At 43.8% G+C, this 21055-nt stretch overlaps 1 protein-coding gene across 3 annotated transcripts in view; it reads left to right on the top strand.

Moving 5' to 3' along the window:
- Positions 1 to 21055, top strand: part of CSGALNACT1 (chondroitin sulfate N-acetylgalactosaminyltransferase 1) — a 418621-nt gene that overhangs the window by 53616 nt on the left and 343950 nt on the right. For 2 of the 3 annotated variants that reach the window (XM_040417904.1, XM_040417903.1), the window contains exon 2: positions 16633 to 16672. The exons of the other annotated variant lie outside the window; for it this stretch is intronic. The gene's annotated coding sequence lies outside the window, so the exon portion shown is untranslated. The remainder of the gene's footprint in view (positions 1 to 16632; positions 16673 to 21055) is intronic. 3 annotated transcript variants of the gene reach the window in all.

The raw sequence follows: 21055 nt of genomic DNA, 5'->3' as shown, positions 1-21055 counted from the left end.
AGGCCGATAGGGTTGATGCGCCACGACTGGAATGGGATCTTAAGGAAGGGACCAATGACGAACCCTTTGTCGACCTCTGCCTGAATGAGAGTGGTCACCGCCCCAGGGTCACTGGCGGCGGATAGAAGATTGGGGCCCATCCAGCAGCCCTGAGGGCGCGTGATAATGCCGGTGTGAAACCCCTCTCTGCACCCATCCAATAAGAAGGTGACAAAGGAACGATCTGGGTGGCCCTGCAGGAGTGCAGCCAGTAACTCCAAGTTGAGGTCGGCTAGTCAGGAGTCCCTGGCTGACATCCTGGGACAGGAAGGACGAGGGTGAGCCCGAAAACAAAGGGAGCAGATGTGCAGTGCTCGGCACGCATTGAAAGCACAGCCCTTGGCATTAAAATTATTGCACACCTGGCTACTGCCGAGGTACACAATGGGCCTACCCAGTTTATCTAATGACGAGGAAGACCTGGAGGACCCGGACAGACCTGGAGTGGGTGCTGACTGAGGATCTTGCACCGGATTAGGGCACCATTCCGTGGAATGAAAGATGGATTGGCAGATGGCACACAGGGGAGCCTTCAGACCTGCGAAGTGCCGGCAGAATAACTCCATGTCCAAGTCTGCCCAGTTGGACATGAACTGAAATTGATTCAGGGCTGCGGCGGCTTTGGCAGAAAACGAACGATGATAGTCGTAAAATGCCGAGCCGCCGTACTTGTGCCCCAAATCCGTAATCCGGTACAAGTAAGTGTCTAATTCTTCCCTGCGATTGGGGTGGGCGGAGCATATTACATCCCTGTAGAGGCTGAAGGCCAGGACAAACTCGGAAACCGACAACTTCCTATTTAACCGAGCATCCTTGGCCTTCAACACCACGGAAACCTCTCCGCAATTAATCACCCGGTTTTCGGAAATATCCTGGGAGGCAATCAAAATGGATGCTAAATTTACGTCCTTGCCTGCCAGGATATCCTTCTTAATATGCTCCGGAACGAAATGGGAAGGAGCAATTTGGGGGGGTGGCAGAAGGCCTACCTGCAACGTCCGGAGGAATGGCAGGAATGACTGCCGAACCTGGATATTGCGGTGAGGCTGCTGGCCTGGATTCTAAAACCGCGACCCTGTTCTGAATGTCCGTGACTGAGCTAACGAGACCGGCGATGGATGACTGGATCTGAGCTAGAACCAGCCGGATGGAGTCGCTATTGGACTGCTCAGCTGTCGGACCCGGAGTGGTCATCAGGAGCCGGTATAATTCGGCCTTGCGGGCAGTCGCGGGATGCCGAATCCCCCTGCGATTGAGTTCGGCGATCAACTTTGGCACAGTCCAACTCCTTAGTGATGTGTTGCTATAATGCCCCGAGACGGACGATCCTGGCATGGAGAGGTTGTCCTCCATATCGGACATGTGAGACATGATGACCTGGGAAAAAAGGGGAACTTATGTCTACCGGCAAAAACGAAAAGAAGCACAGACGGAAGTGGTAATAGCGGCCGGAAGAAAGTGAGAGACTGAAGCGTGTAAAAGTGACCAACGGAAGAACCTACCTGACGGAATGCGAACGGATTTGGAAAGACGACTTCCAAAAAAAAAAAAACCCAATCGTTTAAGTGGAACTAAAAAAAGAACGGACTTGAGTATCAAACTGACAGTTAACCCTGCCCCAGTGACCGTCTGTGAGCCGACTTACCTGGAATTGCCTCGAAATTCCTAGACGAAACGAAGGAGAGGAAGGAAAAATAACAACTGCCCAATCTAAAGGAAGGAACAACCGACATCAGAATAGATGTAAAATCCTAAGAAAATGAAGACAAAACCTGGGCTATCCAGGAACATTGATAACCTGGGCGATCCAGGAACATTGACAACACGGGGGCGATCCAGGGACATTGACAACCTGGGCGATCCAGGAACATTGACAACCTGGGCGATCCAGGAACACTGACAACCTGGGCGATCCAGGAACACTGACAACCTGGGCGATCCAGGAACATTGACAACCTGGGCGATCCAGGAACACTGACAACCTGGGCGATCCAGGAACACTGACAACCTGGGCGATCCAGGAACACTGACAACCTGGGCGATCCAGGAACACTGACAACCTGGGCGATCCAGGAACACTGACAACCTGGGCGATCCAGGAACACTGACAACCTGGGCGATCCAGGAACATTGACAACCTGGGCGATCCAGGAACATTGACAACCTGGGCGATCCAGGAACATTGACAACCTGGGCGATCCAGGAACATTGATAACCTGGGCGATCTAGGAACATTGACAACCTGGGCGATCCAGGGACATTGACAACCTGGGCGATCCAGGAACATTGACAACCTGGGCGATCCAGGAACACTGACAACCTGGGCGATCCAGGAACACTGACAACCTGGGCGATCCAGGAGCACTGACAACCTGGGCGATCCAGGAACACTGACAACCTTGGCGATCCAGGAACACTGACAACCTGGGCGATCCAGGAACACTGACAACCTGGGCGATCCAGGAACACTGACAACCTGGGCGATCCAGGAACACTGACAACCTGGGCGATCCAGGAACACTGACAACCTGGGCGATCCAGGAACACTGACAACCTGGGCGATCCAGGAACACTGACAACCTGGGCGATCCAGGAACACTGACAACCTGGGCGATCCAGGAACATTGACAACCTGGGCGATCCAGGAACATTGACAACCTGGGCGATCCAGGAACATTGAAAATATGGGTGAACCAGGGACCCTGGAAACGAAAAGACCAGGAGACAGAAGCAGATTGAGACAGACAACAAAAACCCGCTGTCACAAAACAGTAAAAGTGAAAACATCCCTTGCACCTAAACCGCAAATTCTGGTATTATGATGCTGCTTTTTTTTTTTTGAACAGCCTAAGTATAGCTGCTTTGAGTTTAAATGGGCACGTACATTAAGGGCTGGTGCTTTAGCCCGCAGATAAACTGCTGTGGGTTGGGGAGCACTAATGAAGCTGCGCCCCCCCCTGAGACACAGGAATACTGCCTGCATCATAAAACCACAATTGAGAACACCTCCTGTGCTGGAAGCCCTAGGAGCATAACTGGTTTCCAGGTAAGATTTAGGAATCAGTATATGCTGAACGAGCATGTTATACATTCAAAGGAACTCATCCTGAGCCGGCATGTGACCGGCAGATCACTGAAGCTAGGATGCCGCTCCCCCAACCCAGCCGCCCGCACTTCTGTGAGCGGAACATACTGGGGGAGAGCAGCATCACAAGCTCGCACCCCAGGGGCTGGAGACCAGGACGGGCGTGAGGCACAGCTGGAACGGAGCCAGCTGAGCCCCGATTACCTGGCAGGCTGGCGTGTAGCGATGCGGACGTCGGCGGCACGTGATCACAGTATACCGGAAGTAAAGACACTGGTCGGAAGAAGGAGCGCGATACGCTGTGATGCGTGAGGCTCGGGCGCCTGGCTGAACGGAGGGAAGGTGAATAAATAGCCAGACGCCCCTCCCACAAATGCAGGCTGGTAACAGCCTTACAATTTGTGCGTTTATCAAGCAACGCAGGCCCCATAGAATTGAATGGGGCTGAGTGAAAATCGCAAGCATCCTCAAGCAAGTGCGGATGCGGTGCGATTTTCACGCACGGTTGCTAGGAGATGATCGGGATGGAGACCCGATCATTATTATTTTCCCTTATAACATGGTTATAAGGGAAAATAATAGCATTCTTAAATACAGAATGCATAGTACAATAGCGCTGGAGGGGTTAAAAAATAATAAAAAATAATTTAACTCACCTTAATCCACTTGCTCGCACAGCCGGCATCTCTTTTGTCTTCTTTGCTGTGTACAGGTAAAGGACCTGTGGTCACATCACTCTGGTCTTCACTCCATCACATGATCTTTTACCATGGTGATGGATCATGTGATGGACCATGTGATGACCGGAGTGACGTCACCACAGGTCCTTTTCCTGTACACAGCAAAGAAGAAGACAAAAGAGATGCCGGCTGCGCGAGCAAGTGGATTAAGGTGAGTTAAATTATTATCATTATTTTTTTAACCCCTCCAGCGCTATTGTACTATGCATTCTGTATTTAAGAATGCTATTATTTTCACTTATAACCATGTTATAAGGGAAAATAATACAATCTACACAACCCCGATCCCAAACATGTGGGTACCAAACATGCCGATTTTTCTCACGCGCGTGCAAAACGCATTACAATGTTTTGCACTCGCGCGGAAAAATCACGCATGTTCCCGCAATGCACCCGCACCTTTTCCCGCAACGCCCGTGTGAACCCAGCCTTAACGTTGTGCAATTGCGTGTTTATTTTGAAAACCTGCTGTAAAGTTTCCTCATTCAATAATCAGTGTACCAAACCTGTCACTTTTCATTGTTTAAATATGCTTTAAAATAAAATATCTGGTAAATGAGGGGTAATGGAAAACAAAAGCCATGCCACATCATCCGCAAGTGAGAATGTGCGTGGCTGTAGTACTGCAAGCAGCACAGTTGGCATCAGCAGCCTAGCCTGTAGTGGTAACAAGCCACAGTTCTCCTTCACTTTCACTAGGCAACAAGTTATTATTGTGGAGGAATAGGATGACATTGTGGACTGGATGGTGCACTCATCATCTCAGCAGGATGATACGGATGTTACGTCTGAATCTGACACCATGCCTTTTAGCTAGGGTTCCACACATTCCTTTTGCTCTTCCTCCTTGCAGCCCCAGAGAAGCCTTTCATTTACATCATCTGTCTTCACTGCCAACTACTAGTGGGGGAACTTCTTTTTTCCTAATAAAACACCCTGGGTGCTAGAGAAGATAAAGAGATCGTCCTCCTGTTGATGAGTTGTTTGAGAACAGGCAGTGCTTGGACTGGACTTCCATGAGGAGGAGGTTCAGGTGAAGGCACAGGGCCCGATGACCAAAATGCATAGCTGTGTTGGTGGTCTTAGTAGTGGTACTTGTAGCCATGGTAGTGGTGGTAGGTGCACTGGTAATTGTGGTGGCAGTGGTACTGGGGGCATGATATATCACAGATTTGAGAAAAGTGTGGAGGATAATGACTATTATGATGATTGTATGTTGGACAAAACCACAGCAGTCTGCAAGCTCTTCAGACTAAAACTTAGGCTACTTTCACACTGGCGTTTCTGTGTCCACTTGTGAGATCCGTTTCAGGGCTCTCCCAAGCGGCCCAAAACTGATCAGTTTAGCCCTAATGCATTCTGAATGGTTAAGGATCCGTTCAGAATGCATCAGTTTGCCTTCGTTCAGCCTCCATTCCGCTCTGGAGGTGGACACCAAAATGCTGCTTGCAGCGTTTTGATGTCCGTCTGATGAAACTGAGCCAAACGGATCCGTCCTGGCACACAATGTAAGTCAATGGGGACGGATCCGTTTTCACTGACACAATATGGTGCTATTGAAAACGGATCCGCCTCCCATTGACTTTCAGTGTAAGTCAAAACGGATCCGTTTGCATTATCATGAACAGAAAAAAAAATAATCTTTTTTTTTCTTCATGGTAATGCAAACGGATCCGTTCTGAACGGATACAAGCGTTTGCATTATAGGTGCGTATCCGTCTGTGCAGATACTAGACGGATCCGCACCCTAACGCAGGTGTGAAAGTAGCCTAAGCCATGAGGGATCAAGCAATTCCTTCCATTTATAGGCAGGGATGCTAGAAATAGAGATACCATATCTCCCTACCTATAATCTATTTTATTCTATTTTGGGTTTTATCACCATCCATGTTATTTTAAAGATATAATAAAGGTTATGCTTTCATGGAGGTTTGTATGTGGTGGCTATGAGATTTAGACTTACCATTTATTGACAGTTACCACTTACAACAATTGACTAGTCAGAGCTGTGATTCAGCAATTGGAACAAGACTGTCTTTTTTCTCCCCATCATCTTTGTAGCAGCCGGGCCACATCCACAAGTAGTAAAGTGTCATTGTTGTCATCAGCATCATCTGCCACTGCTTATCCTACTCAGATTACTCCTCCTCCTTGTCCTTTGATCCAACATCAGTCATCCATAATTGAATATGTGGGTAAGAAACAACAATACAGTCCCAGTAATCTGCTTGTGTGCCAGATAAACTCTCAACTGGCCAAGTTACAGGTGGTGCAGTCAGGGCCATACCACTTAGTGGATTCCTCTGCCTTGGAAAGTGATAATGTGCACTCAGCCTAGATGAAACATACTTATCCGCCATTATTAATTGAAAAAATCCATTCCTTCCTTGTATACTCATGCGATGTGCACCCCTTAGAATTGTAGTTGTGTGGCAAGGTGCATGGATCAGCTGTTATGGGCTGGAACGTTACATTCACAGCCCACTGAGTCAGTGTTTTGCATGGCAGCAGTCACTGCAGTAGTGTTGGTTCGTGTTGGTCTGGTTCTCACACCAGGTTCTTTTCCACCTCCTTCACGTCCTCCTTAATGGACATCTTCCCATCCTGAACAGAAACAGTGCAGAGTGTTGCTTCCAATTCACCTCCCTCCTTTTGTATATGTAAACTGAAATGTTGCCATGCTGTATTACAACCAAGGAGCCTATGCGAGAGAAGCCACACAGCGAATCAGTTGCTAATGGACAACAAGCATTATATTTCTTACTGGATGTCTCCCCACCAATTAAGTGGGCAGTGTAGTTAGTGACAATGGCAGGAACATTGTGGCAGCATTGCATATGAGGGATATAAGACATGCTCCCTGCATGGACCACATGACAAATTTGGTGGAGCCTGAAATAACTAGGTGCACGCTTGATTGCTTATGTGCTTCAAGCAAAGTGATGACTGTTGGTTAGCAATTCTTTTAGACTGTCCCTATAAAAGCACAATCAGGGAATATTTTCCTGATACCAAAAGGGAGGCAAAATTGTATAACCAAAATACACTCTGTACCCAGCTGTCTGACCAGGGGGACCAACCTATCCCCACTAAGACAATAACCTCCTGCCATCTCTACCAGCGCTAGTTCTACAACAAGTAGCAGGAGCTGCAGCAACACCAACAGCAGCTAATACAGTTTACTGAATATGTTGGAACAGTTTTTTCAAGTGCTGCACCAGCTTGATGCACATTAGCAGATGGATACACACCACCTGAAAAACTAGGTTCAGTCATACCTTGGCTGTTCCCTTTCTGTGGCATATACCCTGTTCCCTGACCCAGTCAATTTCTGGGGAAGATGATTAGAACAGTGGCAAGAACTAGTCCAGTTTGCTGTTTGTATTCTGACTTGTCCTGCCTCCAGTGTACTATCAGAGAGGATATTCAGTGCGGCAGGTGTCATTGTCACATTGACAAGTTTACGAAATACTACATTTCTGAAAATTACTCAGACGTGGATTGGTGAGAATTTTCACACACCTCCGTCTTTTGCCAATGAATAGATCTGTCATTGCTGGCAGTGGCTATATATCACCAGCCCAATGATGCCACTGCCGTTGTCCGCCTGTCTATCATGTTACAAACTGTATTGTTACGGCTGCTGTTGCAGCTGCTACTCCCCCTACTTCCACTACTACTAACACTATAAAGTTGCACATCTCCTGCCTTGTCAGTCAAGTTCCATACTGTGCTACTACTACTGCTGCTGCTGCTGCCTTCCCTATACAACCGTACATCCCCTGACCATCAGATACCATACTCTGCTGCTAGTGCTGCTACTAGTGCCACTACTGACCATACAAAGCTGCACATCTCCTGTTTGTCAGGTTCTATACAGTGCTGGTGCTGCATGACAGTTATCTACCCAGTTACAGAATAATTTGTAAACCGCTTGTTCAGAACAAGCCACTGCTTTTTCTAATATTATCATGTGTATAAACACAGGCAGGCCTCTGCCCCCATTAAAGAATAGTTTTTGGGCTGCTTGTACAATCCAAGACATTGCTTCTTTCGATACTACACTGTGTGTATAAACACTGTCTGACAACACTTGGAATACTTTATTATATTTTAAAGAGCAACAAATCTGGCTGTGTGTTTTTAAACTGTTTATTACTATCAGTCATGTGTTTACGTATAGCCATATATGTTGTTGCCACTTTAAGATTACTAATACTGTTTGAGCATTAAAGAGCTTGAACGTAGTTCCATACAGTCCTAGAAGACCCCAGAATATCACATATAACTTTTCAAGTCAATTTGAGCACTTTCTATTTGGGTCGAATTTATTCCGACAGATTAGCTAGAATCAGACTCAAACGGATTTCAAGAAATTCTGTCATCTATTGATAACCTGAGTCCAACTCTCTGCACCACTGACAATCAGCTGTTTTAAGAGCCCATGGGGTGCAGCCTCATTGTTTACAGGGCTCTGTACACTCAGCATGGAATACATGTAGTAGCTGAATATGTTAAAATACTAACACAATATAATATAAATGAACGAAAGTAAGTAAAACAATCTAAGATTTGTCTACAAAAGACTGACAAAGACTAGACAGAGACGGGAGGACAGCTGAAGGAGGGGGTCAGTACTGTAATCTTCCTAGGACTGGGAGTGGCGAGTCTACCCCTTTCAAGCCAATCATGAAACGCTGAGAAATTTCCAGACTGAGACCAGGGGGACCAGGATTGAATGAAGACTGCAGTCGAGTTATGATCCTCAGGCCTGACCTACTCTACACACTGAAGTGCATCTATTGTCTGATCTCCACCTACATGGATTATTTGTCAGTTTGCTAAAATGAAAAATTGTAAAATCCCCTTCACGGTCTTGGAAAAGGGACCAGGGAACATAGACAATAGTGCAATCTCAGGCCAAGTAGGTACAAAAGATCGGCAGAGGGAATTATGTAAGGTGAAAATCCCTCAACACAAAGGACCAACACCGAAACACTCCAACCACATATGAAGCATTGTCCCTTCTATGGCCGTACCTCACCAAGTGTTTGCTACTGAGGAATAGAATTTATGTCATGTAGCTGGTGTTCTATGACACCTCGATAATATCTTATAATTAAGCTCCTGAAGCCGACATATGTGAAAAACATCAATTTATCCTATTGGTTTTTACAAAGGTGGGTACCCATCTCCCTTTCCCAGGAAGATATAAATTCAGGAGTATTGGTTCTAGCATTGTTCACCTTGTCTCCTGTCACCTCAGTGACCAAAATATTGTATATCGTGGATATAGCATGTCGAGGAACAGAAGTAGACATGTCTCAAAATGGGTTAACTCACTACAAAGTTGCAATACAGGTGCCAGGGAGAAAAGGAAGTTAGGTAGTTCCAAAATAAAGGAACCAAGTTCACGGTGATTCTGAAAAAAGGTCTGAGAGGCGCAAACCTGAGGAGGGCAACACATTCCATATTCTGGTTATAGCTCCATGCAAAGGTATAAGGAGAGCCAGCTTTTTAAGTCCTGGAGGTATGATCAGGTTAATTTAAATACTGTAGATCCCTCATACACCCAGCTTGACTATATGTATGGGCCAGCTTTAGACAAGCCTGTTTCAAAGGCAGTTGTAAATGCTGTTTTAAACAATATGATCAGTGGAAAGGATAGCTACAGTATTATATGTTAAAATTGTCAAAATGCACAAAACAATTACAGCATATCACTGTGAAACCTTGTCAGTAGTTTAACCACTATTTAATTGAAATCATACCTGTCATTTTAGGTGAATTCTAATTAGGAATAAGCCTCTGTGTGTGTAAATGGCTAATAACACTATATCTGACAATTATATCACTTGATTCTTGCACGTATCACTAGTTTTTACCTCTTTAGGCTCCATCTTTAAATACCAGTTCTCCCTGAGCTAGTGAACTAGCTGATATCATGTCACCCATGACACACACAAGAGGAGATCCTGCTTGTACACACTTTGCTACAATGAGGACAGCAGTGTAGCTGTGAATCCAGCTCTGGGGTGAGGTAGTAGAATACTAAGGTAGTAGTCAACAGCAAGGTCTTTGTATATGCCCCTCTCTTTGCACCTCCCCCTCCCCTCTCATACTTCTGAGGACAACACCTGTAATCCGGTGAAGCTGTAAATTCATTTTGTCTCTGCCTCTCTCATGGTGTATTTTAGCAGTGTATTATGAATGATCAGTACAGGAGGCAAGGGGAGGAGGAGAAATGGCTGATGTGAAATAGTGAAAAATAAGTGAGTGTGTCACCTCCAAAATGAGTTTCAAAGTAAGCGTACCACCATGTAGATGCCCGAAATATTACCATATCTTTCTTCTGAGAATCCCGTCTTCCAATCCTGTGAAATGCTTATTTTTATGCTTATACGTTTTTTGACGCACTATGGGCTGGGACACTCCATTTGGTGAACCATTGTTCTGCCAGTAACAATGCCCAGGCCTCCCTCTCTTGTGTGATAGACAGTCCCTGAGATTTCATAGACGGTAGCGATGATGCAGGGGCAGCCAGGTGCACCAAAATGAGCAGCCCCACGATGATGCACAGAAAACCTTATTTGTAGTAAGATAAAAAGTATTTCTCAACATTAAGGGCCAGATTTTCACAAGAAAGGTAAGGTTATCTTTCAAGGCACCTACTCTAGCTGGTGGTATGCTTATTTTGATGGTGGCAGAATCCCTATAACTGCATGTTAGAAATATGGAGGCATGGGTTTAGGAATGTATCTCTTCTAACCTTGATCAACAGTTGGATCCTTTAAAAGACAACTTGAAATGCAGCCCATAAAATCTCTGCAGTATCTGGCACATTTCCAAAGGCAGCAGCTCAATAAATCTGGCATATTTTAAGGGACTTTGTCCACTATGCAGTGCGTATACCCTCTCTAATGTCCTTCTACCTAAAAGGCACAAATACAATTTTAGACGCCAGAAACATAAAAAAAGGGTTTCTGCTTATAGCTACACAATAGTCCATGCAGCTATTATTCCAGGTCATAAAAAGGCATCGCCTTGTATTTAAACCCTATAATGACTGTCATAAAAAAATCATATTGTGGCCATTTAGGGGTAATTAAAGTGAGTAATCACATTGTATAATTGGAGTTTAGTTTACCTGAACACCTTCTGATTGCTAGAATGCAGGAGTGTATTGTGTAAATGCATCTTCATCATAGCATGGAGATTGCTGAATTTCCAAGTTATGTTAATAGAATTCCTATTGAAATCAATGGAACTGTAAATGCACATGCATAATGGGCCGCACTGATCACATCTTCCTGTTTCTGCATCATTATCAGTAGTAAGAGAGAGACTGATGCATATAGTGTAGAACTAAACAGTAAAATGAGATCTGCACTTTTGTCTCTAATTGGACAGACTGCATGGAGGACATGACAGCCCCCAAGTTATGAATCAACATTAAAGCTATTAACTATTAAAGAGATTCTCCAGTTAGGAGCTCAAAAATTATATGTAAGTCAGAACCTACAGGGGACAAATACTCATTATTTATTTTCCGAAAATTATGCTCCATGGCCGCTTTTTAGTTAAAGGGGGTTTCCGAGATTTTGATATTGATGACCTATCCTCAGCACTGTCCTGTGAGCGCCGCAGTCTCCTCGCAGCTTACCAGGCACAGCGCTGTCCATTGGATAGCGACTGTGATTGGTATTATAGCTCAGTCCCATTTATATGAAAGGGACTGAGTTGGGCCTAGGTCATGTGACCAATGAACCTGACGTCACTGGTCCAGGATGAGGCCGCTGTGCTCACCAGAGCACCATGGTCTCTTCAAACAGCTGATCAAAGGGGGGGGGGGGGCCCCGGGTGTTGGACCAGCACCGATCAGATATTGACAACCTATGATGAGATGATGAGGATAGGTCATCAGTATCAAAATCTTGGAAAACCTCTTCAAGCTCCATTAGCACAGAACTGTGATCTGTGACTACCGTTTAACTACAGTGCTTAGTCTAAGGTTGAGACCATCTCATCATTGGTTCAGTTTTCATAAGAGTCACAGATGGCTCTGCCTTAATGGAGCTGAACTAAAAGCAGTCAAAGAGCAAGATCTGGCCTATCACTTTTGAGCTCCAGACTGGAGGGTCTATTAAGTGTCTGCTTTTGAGTTAGAGACCTGAAGCCAAAGACTTGGGGTATTGTAGGACCTGCCATTATATCTCCCTATCACTTATTTGTGTTTTTTTTTTCAATTTGTTCAAGTTTAGCAAAGTAAAAGGTTATCTGTACACAGTGCCAAAAGGAATACGATACAAACATCACAAGGTAAAACAGGCCAAGCTTATAAAAGCAATGTACAGCAATATCAGAAACATAACATTATAGTAGTAACAAACAGTGTTATAGAAAAAAGAGATTATAAGCTTGAAGCATACAAGCAATAAATTGAGCCCAAATAAAAAGTACAGGCCTAAGGAGGAGTAAAGTAGTGGGTTAACAAAAGTGAAGACCACGGGGGGAGTTAGCCAAAGACCAAACTTCAGCAAAGAGCCCTTAGCAAAAGGGCATTGGGGGCAATTGTTTAGAAGCAGTATATAACAAAAAGCACTTCAAGGAGATGGGCCTGCACAGTGGGTGTCCAGAAGCACTGATGTGCAGGGAAAACCTGTGAAGGAACTTCTACTTTATTCTTATGATCGTGGGTTCCCAGCACTCAGAACCTCACTGACCGGTAAGTGATGGCATATCCTGACACACTATCACTTTTATAGTGTGGAAAATCCAAATTACAATAAAGTGGATAGGATAGCCAAATATCAGAACAAATAAGACTGTCTTCACCAAAGACTGTGCAGGTCACTGGTCAAGAGGCAACCATAACAAAGGGTGCAGGTAAGGCTAGGTTCACATCTGGCAAAAAATTATGAAATTCTGCTGCATGCAGCAGCATCTTCTCTGCCAAAATGCCAGTCTTCATGCCAGAAACTCTTCGGCCCCCATTATAGTGAATGGTATCTGTTGGGCTCCAGCATGTGATTGTGGCGTTGGTGGAGCAGAAAGCCGGAATCCAGCCACAGATACTAAATGAACATCACAAGCATAACCTTACCAGTATTTTTCGCAGGGTGAATGTCAAGGGTTGGAAGAGCAGGATGCTATACTCACCCTTTAACCCATCCAGCGCTGCTGCTCCAATCATCACTGTGTCAGTATGCAGCAGTGACGTAGCTGTATGCCCCAAGTGACTGCTGCAGCCAACCATTGGCCTTAGCGGTCAGTGGAATATACTGCTTTATGACCAAGCCTAGTCAGGAGGAACAGAGTGGATGCGGCAGGAAATAAATGGGGGAGTATAGTTTATTTTCTTACTTTAACACATATCCAGTCTTTGGCCAAGTTTTTTGTTATCTTGGACAACCCCTTTAACAAATAAGAAACAGTTCTCTGGTTATTTAAATGTATAGGTCATTGCCTATTTTTAACGGTAAAGTTGTGGGTTTTATTTACTGCCAGGCACATGGTAAATTCCTCCGGGGACTTTGACTAGTTAGCGGAAATAAATGTTGTTTTCATCTTATTTTGTCTTATTTATTACCAAATTGCTCAGTTTCCATTGGAATATCTTTCTTCTTTCAAGCAGCGTTTACATTTACATTTCTGTGTTTTCTCCCTGTTGTCAGCAGTATAAAATTTATGTTAATTTAACTGTCAGTTCATTGAGTTACAAGTTTTACAATTTTCAGCTGAGCATCTGTTATCGCGCAGAGGCACCACAATAAATAGCTTTGTCACAAAATTATTTACTTGTGCAGGGGAACAAAGCCATGATTTAACCATTTGGTCATTACGGCTGCAGTTAGCCCTAGTGACTTTTCTATATCTGTTGGCGAGTGATTTATCGAGGGTAACACAAGCTCATTTTTCTGCCATAGCAAGGCAGGAATACAATTAAAAAATGTAAACTTTAGCGATTTGAATTTATTGAATGAAAAATAAATGCCTTGGCAAGTCTGCGAAGGTGGAAATGTTGCTTCGATTTTTTTTCATTGAACTACAGTCCAAATTCACAGCTCAGGATTGAACAGATAATGCAAATTTGTTTGCTGCTTTTATATAATGTAGTGAAATTCCTTTCATTCCTAGTTAAATTTTGGGAATTGCACCACAATTAGCAGATGATATAGAGAGTTAACACACATGCTTTATTAGACGTGTAATCTAAGCTAAATGCGTTAAGCAAACACCCTAAATTACTTTTCAATGGCTTTTGTTTCAAGATAACGCGATGAGTTAAGAAGTTTGAGTTAAGAGTTTGTGTGTTAACCCTGCTACATCTGTAGAGATAGCCAAATAGGAAATACATTAAGAAACCCGTGTTGCCATTTTACTTTGGGTCGGTTTCTCTTCCCCTACTAGGGCGCTATATGTATATTCTTGTAAGGCATAGCTCACACTTGCATCTTGAATGGAAATCACAACACATAGCTGAATCCATCACATAGTGGATATCACTTGCACTTGATGAACCCTATTGACTTATAATGCGGTCCATTTGGTTTCATGCAATGGTGGTCTTCAAATAAAATCTGCTCGGATTGCCGACATAGGTTCTGCACAGCGCTTCTGAGGAAGTAAACTGGTCCAGGATTTTGCATGATCAGATCTCCTTGAAAGGAACTGCATTGTACCTAAGGCTACTTTCACACTAGCGTTTTTTGCGTCATGGATTTGCAAAAACGCTTCCATTACAATAATACAACCATACATCCGTCATGAATGGATCCGGTTGTATTATGTCTTATTTAGCCATGACGGATCCGTCATGAACACCATTGAAAGTCAATGGGAGACGGATCAGTTTTCTAGTGTGTCAGAGAAAACAGATCCGTCCCATTGACTTACATTGTGTGTCAGGACGAATCCTTTTTGCTCCGCACCACATCACGGACAGAAAAACGCTGCTTGCAGCGTTATTCTGTCCGCAATGGAGACGCAACCAAATGGAACGGAATGCATTTTGGTGCATTCCGTTTCAATCAGTTCAGTTTTGTTCCCATTGACAATGAATGGGGACAAACCTGAAGCGTTTTCTTCCGCTATTGAGATCCTATGACAGATCTCAATAGCGGAATTGAAAACGCTAGTGTAAAAGTAGCCTTCCTTACTGATTTCAGAGAAAAAAAGTTATGTACAGTTGTAGACCTAAGCCTTAGTGAGCCAAAAACAGATCAGATGTCTTTTTAAAAGCAGAGTGTGTTTGTCACATAACATACCTCCCTACCATCCCAGTTCAGGTGGGACAGTGTCAGATTTCGTCCTCTGTTCCCTGATCCCAGGTGGGCTGCAGCATGTCCTGATTTCACCAATATCTGCATCCTCAGCAGGCAGTCTTAATCACACCTACTGAACTGAGGAGGAGATGGCACATGCCAAGGCATGATGTACTCCTTTCATCGGGGGAACAGGGATAGGTGAGTATTAGTTTTTTATTTTAATAGAGCCACAGGAGCAGCAATATTGTCAGGGGGCAATAAGGGGGTAGCATTCTTGTGAAGGGGCACTAAGCGGGTAGCATTATTGTGAAGGGGCACCAAGGGAGCAGATCTATTGTTAGAGGAGAACTAAGGGGGCATTCTTACAGTGCGGGTGCACTTAGTAGGTGTTAGTAATGTGAGGGCGTGCTAATTGTGCATAAGTACTATTTAAGGGAACTAAGGTGACATTCTACTCTGAGGAGGTCACTAAGCAGCAGCCCTATTATGAGGGGGTCACTAAGGGGGAACACTATTGTGAGGGGGCCCTAAGGGGGCATTCTTACTATGAGGGGTCACCAAGGGAGCATAACTACTGCGCTGGAGCACAGTTACTATGTTGGGGCACTAAGGGGCCATTTTATTGTGTTGGGGCACTAAAGGGGCATTCTTACTGTGAGGAGCACTATGGAGATGTAACTCTTGTGTTGGGGCACTGAGGAGGCATTTTTCCTGTGAGGATGCACCTGCCCTAAGGGGACATAATTACTGTGTTGAGACACAAAAGGGACTTTCATACTGTAAGGAGGTACTGTGATGGAGAGGGTAACTGTGTGGGGCACTTAGGGGCCATAGTTACTGTGTTGGGGCACTAAGGGGGTCATTCTTACTGTAGAAGGAGCACTATAGGGGGGATTTCTACTGTAAAGGGGCATTGAGGTGGCATAGCTGCTGTGAGGGAGCACTAAAGGGGTTTGATTAGGCTGAGGAGGCATAAATAGTGGGGACACTATTAAAGTCACACAAAAAGGGCACTCTCAAAGTGTGTGGGGCACAAAGAGGCACCATTACTGAGTGGGAGCACAAAAGAGAATAAACGGGATTGGACGTGTATGGGAGAAACTAGGCAGGGTTAGAGTTGGCTTAATGTAAAAATTGCCGCTTTGTGCTGTGCACACCACAAGCTTTGCCACTCTTTCCATTCTTTGAAAGTTGAGAGGTATGATACATCACTCCAACACAAAACTACATGCTTTTCACCAGGAGAAAAGCTAACACGAGTGAGTTCTTTTTGCTATAAGTGCAGATCTTGGGGTTGTATTCTATTATAAGATATGATCCATATCGTAGTGTGGCTGTGAGTTTTTCAAAATATCTATATTGAAAAATCTTTAACAGTATATACTTTTATCTGAATTCTGAGATTACTTATACTCTCACAGAAACAATACTGATTCATTGTATGATCTGACATATGTGATATAATAGTGCTGCATCATCAAGTTCCTATTTTATGTTTCAGATTGTGGAATCAGGCAGACACCTAGGTGCAGTGATTAATGGTGAGTACTGATGTTATGTGTTCTGTTATTCCAGCGAAATATGAAAAATTTAGTTTCTGAATCATTGGGTCAGATTTATTATTACGGTCCTAAATTTAGACATGATAAAAATACATAGGCTGAATGTGTGCATGCGGTGTGATAAATTTGGTGCACACATTAGACTCTGTTCTTCTCAGTAGTATTTGGACCAATGGCATTCATTAATGTGGCAAATTTTAAGACTCGCCTTGCCCCTTTTTACAAACTTTTTTCAAACTGTCTAGTGAGCTATCTAAAACTAATGAATTTGGTGCGTGCCTTGTACACCAGGTCTTTTTTGCTTAATTTGGACTAGAATTCTGGCCCTTTTTGCTTAGTAAATATCTCCCATTATGGGAGTGCACCAGAATTCTTCTGTCATCAGTTTCTTAAATTTCCTATCAGTCATATTAGTAAGGCTACATGCACACGACCGTGCCTTGTTTTTTGGTCGCAAATTGCAGATCTGCAAAACACGGATGCAGGCCATGTGCGTTCCACAATTTGCAGAATGAAACAGGCGGCCCATTTATAGAAATGGCTATTCTTGTCCACAAAACGGACAAGAATAGGACATGTTCTATTTTGTTTTGCGGGGCCACAGTTCAAAGTCCTATAGAGAAGCCAATGGAAAAAATTTCAGGAAAAAAACATCCAAAGGATGCTGCATTTTGAAAAAAGCTCCAAAGCCCCAAAACACTCCAGGATTCCACAAACAAAAATACTTTCTATGTAACTTTTTAGTAATTTACTATAGACTTTAAAGTAACGTTTGAGCAGTTTTGACCTAAAAATAGAGTGAAAGAGCTAGTCCAGGATATGAAAAACATGGCTGCTTTCTTCCAAAAACAGAACCACCACTGTCCACATGTTGTGTGCATTATCGAGCTGCTGCTTTGACTCCAATTGAGCTGAGCTTTAATACCAGACACAACCCATGGGCAGGGGTGGTGCTGTTTTTTTTTTTTTTTAAGAAAGCAGCCATGTTTTTCTAATCTTGGACAACTCCTTTAAGAACCCAACAAAAATGCAATGAAATCCGCAGAATAGTTGTGTATGTTAATGCAGCCTAAGGGATCCTATCCTAGTGGTAAATATTTTAGGGAGTCAGTTTAGTGGACATTGATATATCCTGGTTGAGTGGTAGACTTTTTTTTATGGCGGTGTTCTCCAACTAGTGGCAAAGGAGCCAAATGTGGCCCTAAAGCCCCTTCCATTTGGCTTTCCATCTGATGGAATCTGCAGTTTCTGGTGTGCCGCAATGCCACCAATCTTTTAATTACCGAAATTTGGCTCTAGGGTCAAAAACATATTACTGACATTTGGTCCCTTCATCAGGACCATTAAATGAACACTTGGCACTATGGTCAGCACTGCCAAAAACAAGAGCAAATATCTAACCATAGTATCAGTGGTTCTTGGCATTTGTGTATTTTACATGTAATCCACATGTAGAACACACTTGGGGTCATTTATCAAACTGGTGTAAAACAGAACAGATTCCACCTTTCATTTCTGACATCTCCTTTGGAAAATTAAAGGTTGAAAGATTGGTTGCTATGGGCAACTAAGCTAGTTCTACTTTACACCAGTTTGATAAATGACCCCAACTGATTTTGCTGTGAAATTTACTTCAAAATACACAACACATTTTTCTCTTCCATATAGATGTGCCGTAAAATGCCACAAAAACAGACTATAGGGATTCAATTTTGGAGGTAGGACCTTAGCTTTATCTATGAAATCTTGCAGCCATTGGTCACTATGGGTTTCAGCAGCATGCGAAAGACAGAACGTGTAAACTCGGTCAAGAGTTCAATCCTGTGCCCGGACCCCTTCTCGGCTGAACACGTAGCTAACTGTTGTCATTCCTTTACACGAGCGTATTCTTAAGGGCTCATGCACACAAACGTATTTTATTTCCATGTCTGTTCAGTTTTTTTTGCAGACCGTATATGAAACCATTCATTTCAATGGTTCCGCAAAAAAAAACAGAAGTTACTTTGTGTGAATTCCGTTTCCGTATGTCCGTATTTCCGTTCCGCAAAAAAATAGAACATGTTCTATTATTGTCTGCATTACGGACAAGGATAGTACTGTTCTATTAGGGGCCAGCTGTTCCGTTCCGCAAAATACGGAATGCACACGAACGTCATCCGTGTTTTTTGCGGGCCGAAAAATACATAAGGTTGTGTGCAAGAGGCCTTAGTCAGACACAAATGATAATTAAAGGGAACGATTTTATAGATATGTAAATGAACCTTAGATGAGTCCTGTCTCCTCCATGCTTGAGAGATGAGTCCATTGATCTCTGACTCTGAGCCCAGCACCGCCCCGCATCCTCCGAATCTCCTCCTTGCTCCCCGACGTCACAAAGCTAGAGCGCCGTAATCTCACGATATGCGAGCTAGTGCATGCACAGTTTGTGACCTGAGGCTGATGCCAGCACTTTGCCGAAACTGCGCATGCGCTAACTCGTGCATCGCGAGATTACGGCGCTCTAGCTTTGTGACGTTGGGGAGCAAGGAGGAGATTCGGAGGATGTGGGGTCGTGCTGGGCCCCTTGACAGTGGGCGTGACTGGGCTCCGGAAACGTTAGTAGCCTCATTTACATATCTATAAAATCGTTTTTAGTTTTTTTTACACAATAAAAGCACACAGAGCTATGGGGACTGGATATTGCAGATGAGCTAGCAGCCATCTAGCAACCCATGTCCTCAGCTCTATACCCAAAATCCAGGTGACAGGTTCCCTTTAAAGGCAAATTAATTCCCCAGTGAATGGGTAAGGTGGGTGGACATGTATTTTTGAAGGATAACTGACTAAAACAAGGAGCGAATTCTAATATTTTGTTCATTTGCTATTTATTTTTAGACTGGATTTTACATAATAATGTATATGCTGCCTTCATTCACTTAAAACATGGCATGAATATATTTTAGTAACTAAGCAACCATCAAGTAGCCCACATATTATTTTTCAGCGTGCACAATAAGGAGCCATTTACATCTTGCTGGAATTTATTGCATTTGACTCTCGGATGGATCTTAAAATAACCATAAATTTGGAGATAATTACTGTAAAACGTTCAGTGGTTTTCTGCAGCAGCATCCACGGTTCAGATCAGCACAAGTAGAGCCAGCTGTTGCTCCGATGAGTTGCACTCATGGCTGTTAACATCTTTATCCTATGATACTTGCAAATAATTATTTCTTCATGGGAAATATTTAGCCAGCGCACAAAATGGTCTAAAAGATAAATTTGAAAGTAGTGAAAATAAAAAAAGAAGGTACAGACCAACTAAAATGATCACACAATGAGCAAGAGCTTTACAGCTATAGCTGGGAATTTTTAAGCAGATATTTTTTACTTATTTACTTTTTTACTTATCAGTATGGCAGGTATACGTGTATAGTAATATAAGATTATCAGCCTTAAAGGGAATCTGTCACCTGGTTTGAGCATATTAAGGTGTTACTACTGCCATGTACAATAAAATACCTTATTTCTTGCTGTAGTCTTCATTTTTTGTTTCATGGTTTCATTAGTGCTAAAATCCACTTTTTATGTTATGCAAATGAGTGTCCATGGTGCCCAGAGGGGCGTTATTATCCTTCTCTGGAGCCCAGTAACTCCCCCACACAGTGCCCAGCCCGCCTTCATTTAGAGCCCAAGCACGCCTCTTCCAGCATAAGTAACTGCCCACACCCGAACTCTTTGCCGCCGCCCCCCTCCGCTATGTGAACTCTCACGCAGGCGTAGTACCGTGGACTGCCTGCGCGATGTAGAAGCGCCTGAGGGCAACAGCTTCAAATGTGTCACTGGGCATGCGCTGAGCCCAGTGATAAATTTAAAGCTATTGCCCTCAGGAGCTTCTACATCGCGCAGGCGCAGGCAGTCTGTGGTACTGCGCCTGTGTGAGATTTCACATAGCGGAGGGGGGCGGCGGCAAAGAGTTCGGGTGTGGGCAGTTACTTATGCTGGAAGAGGCGTGCTTGGGCTCTAACTCAAGGCGGGCTGGGCACTGTGTGGGGGAGTTACTGGGCTCCAGAGAAGAATAATAACGCCCCCCTGGGCACCTTGGACACTCAATTGCATAACATAAAAAGTGGATTTTATCACTAATGACACCATGAAACAAAAAATGAAGACTACAGCAAGAAATAAGGTATTTTATTGTATATGGCACTAGTAACACCTTAATATGCTCAAACCAGGTGACAGATTCCCTTTAAAGGGGTTATCCTATGACTAATGTAAAAATTGAAAATCAGACATCATATAGTACATGGCAATCTCTTTCTAACAAAGCTAGAACCAGCCCTGTACCTCACATGGATCCAGAGATCTCCCCATTCATTG

This window comes from Bufo bufo, chromosome 2, assembly GCF_905171765.1.
Source record: "Bufo bufo chromosome 2, aBufBuf1.1, whole genome shotgun sequence".
Lineage (NCBI taxonomy): Eukaryota > Metazoa > Chordata > Amphibia > Anura > Bufonidae > Bufo > Bufo bufo.
The sequence above is the reverse complement of the archived record's forward strand: the minus strand, read 5'-3'. Positions and strand labels throughout refer to the sequence as shown.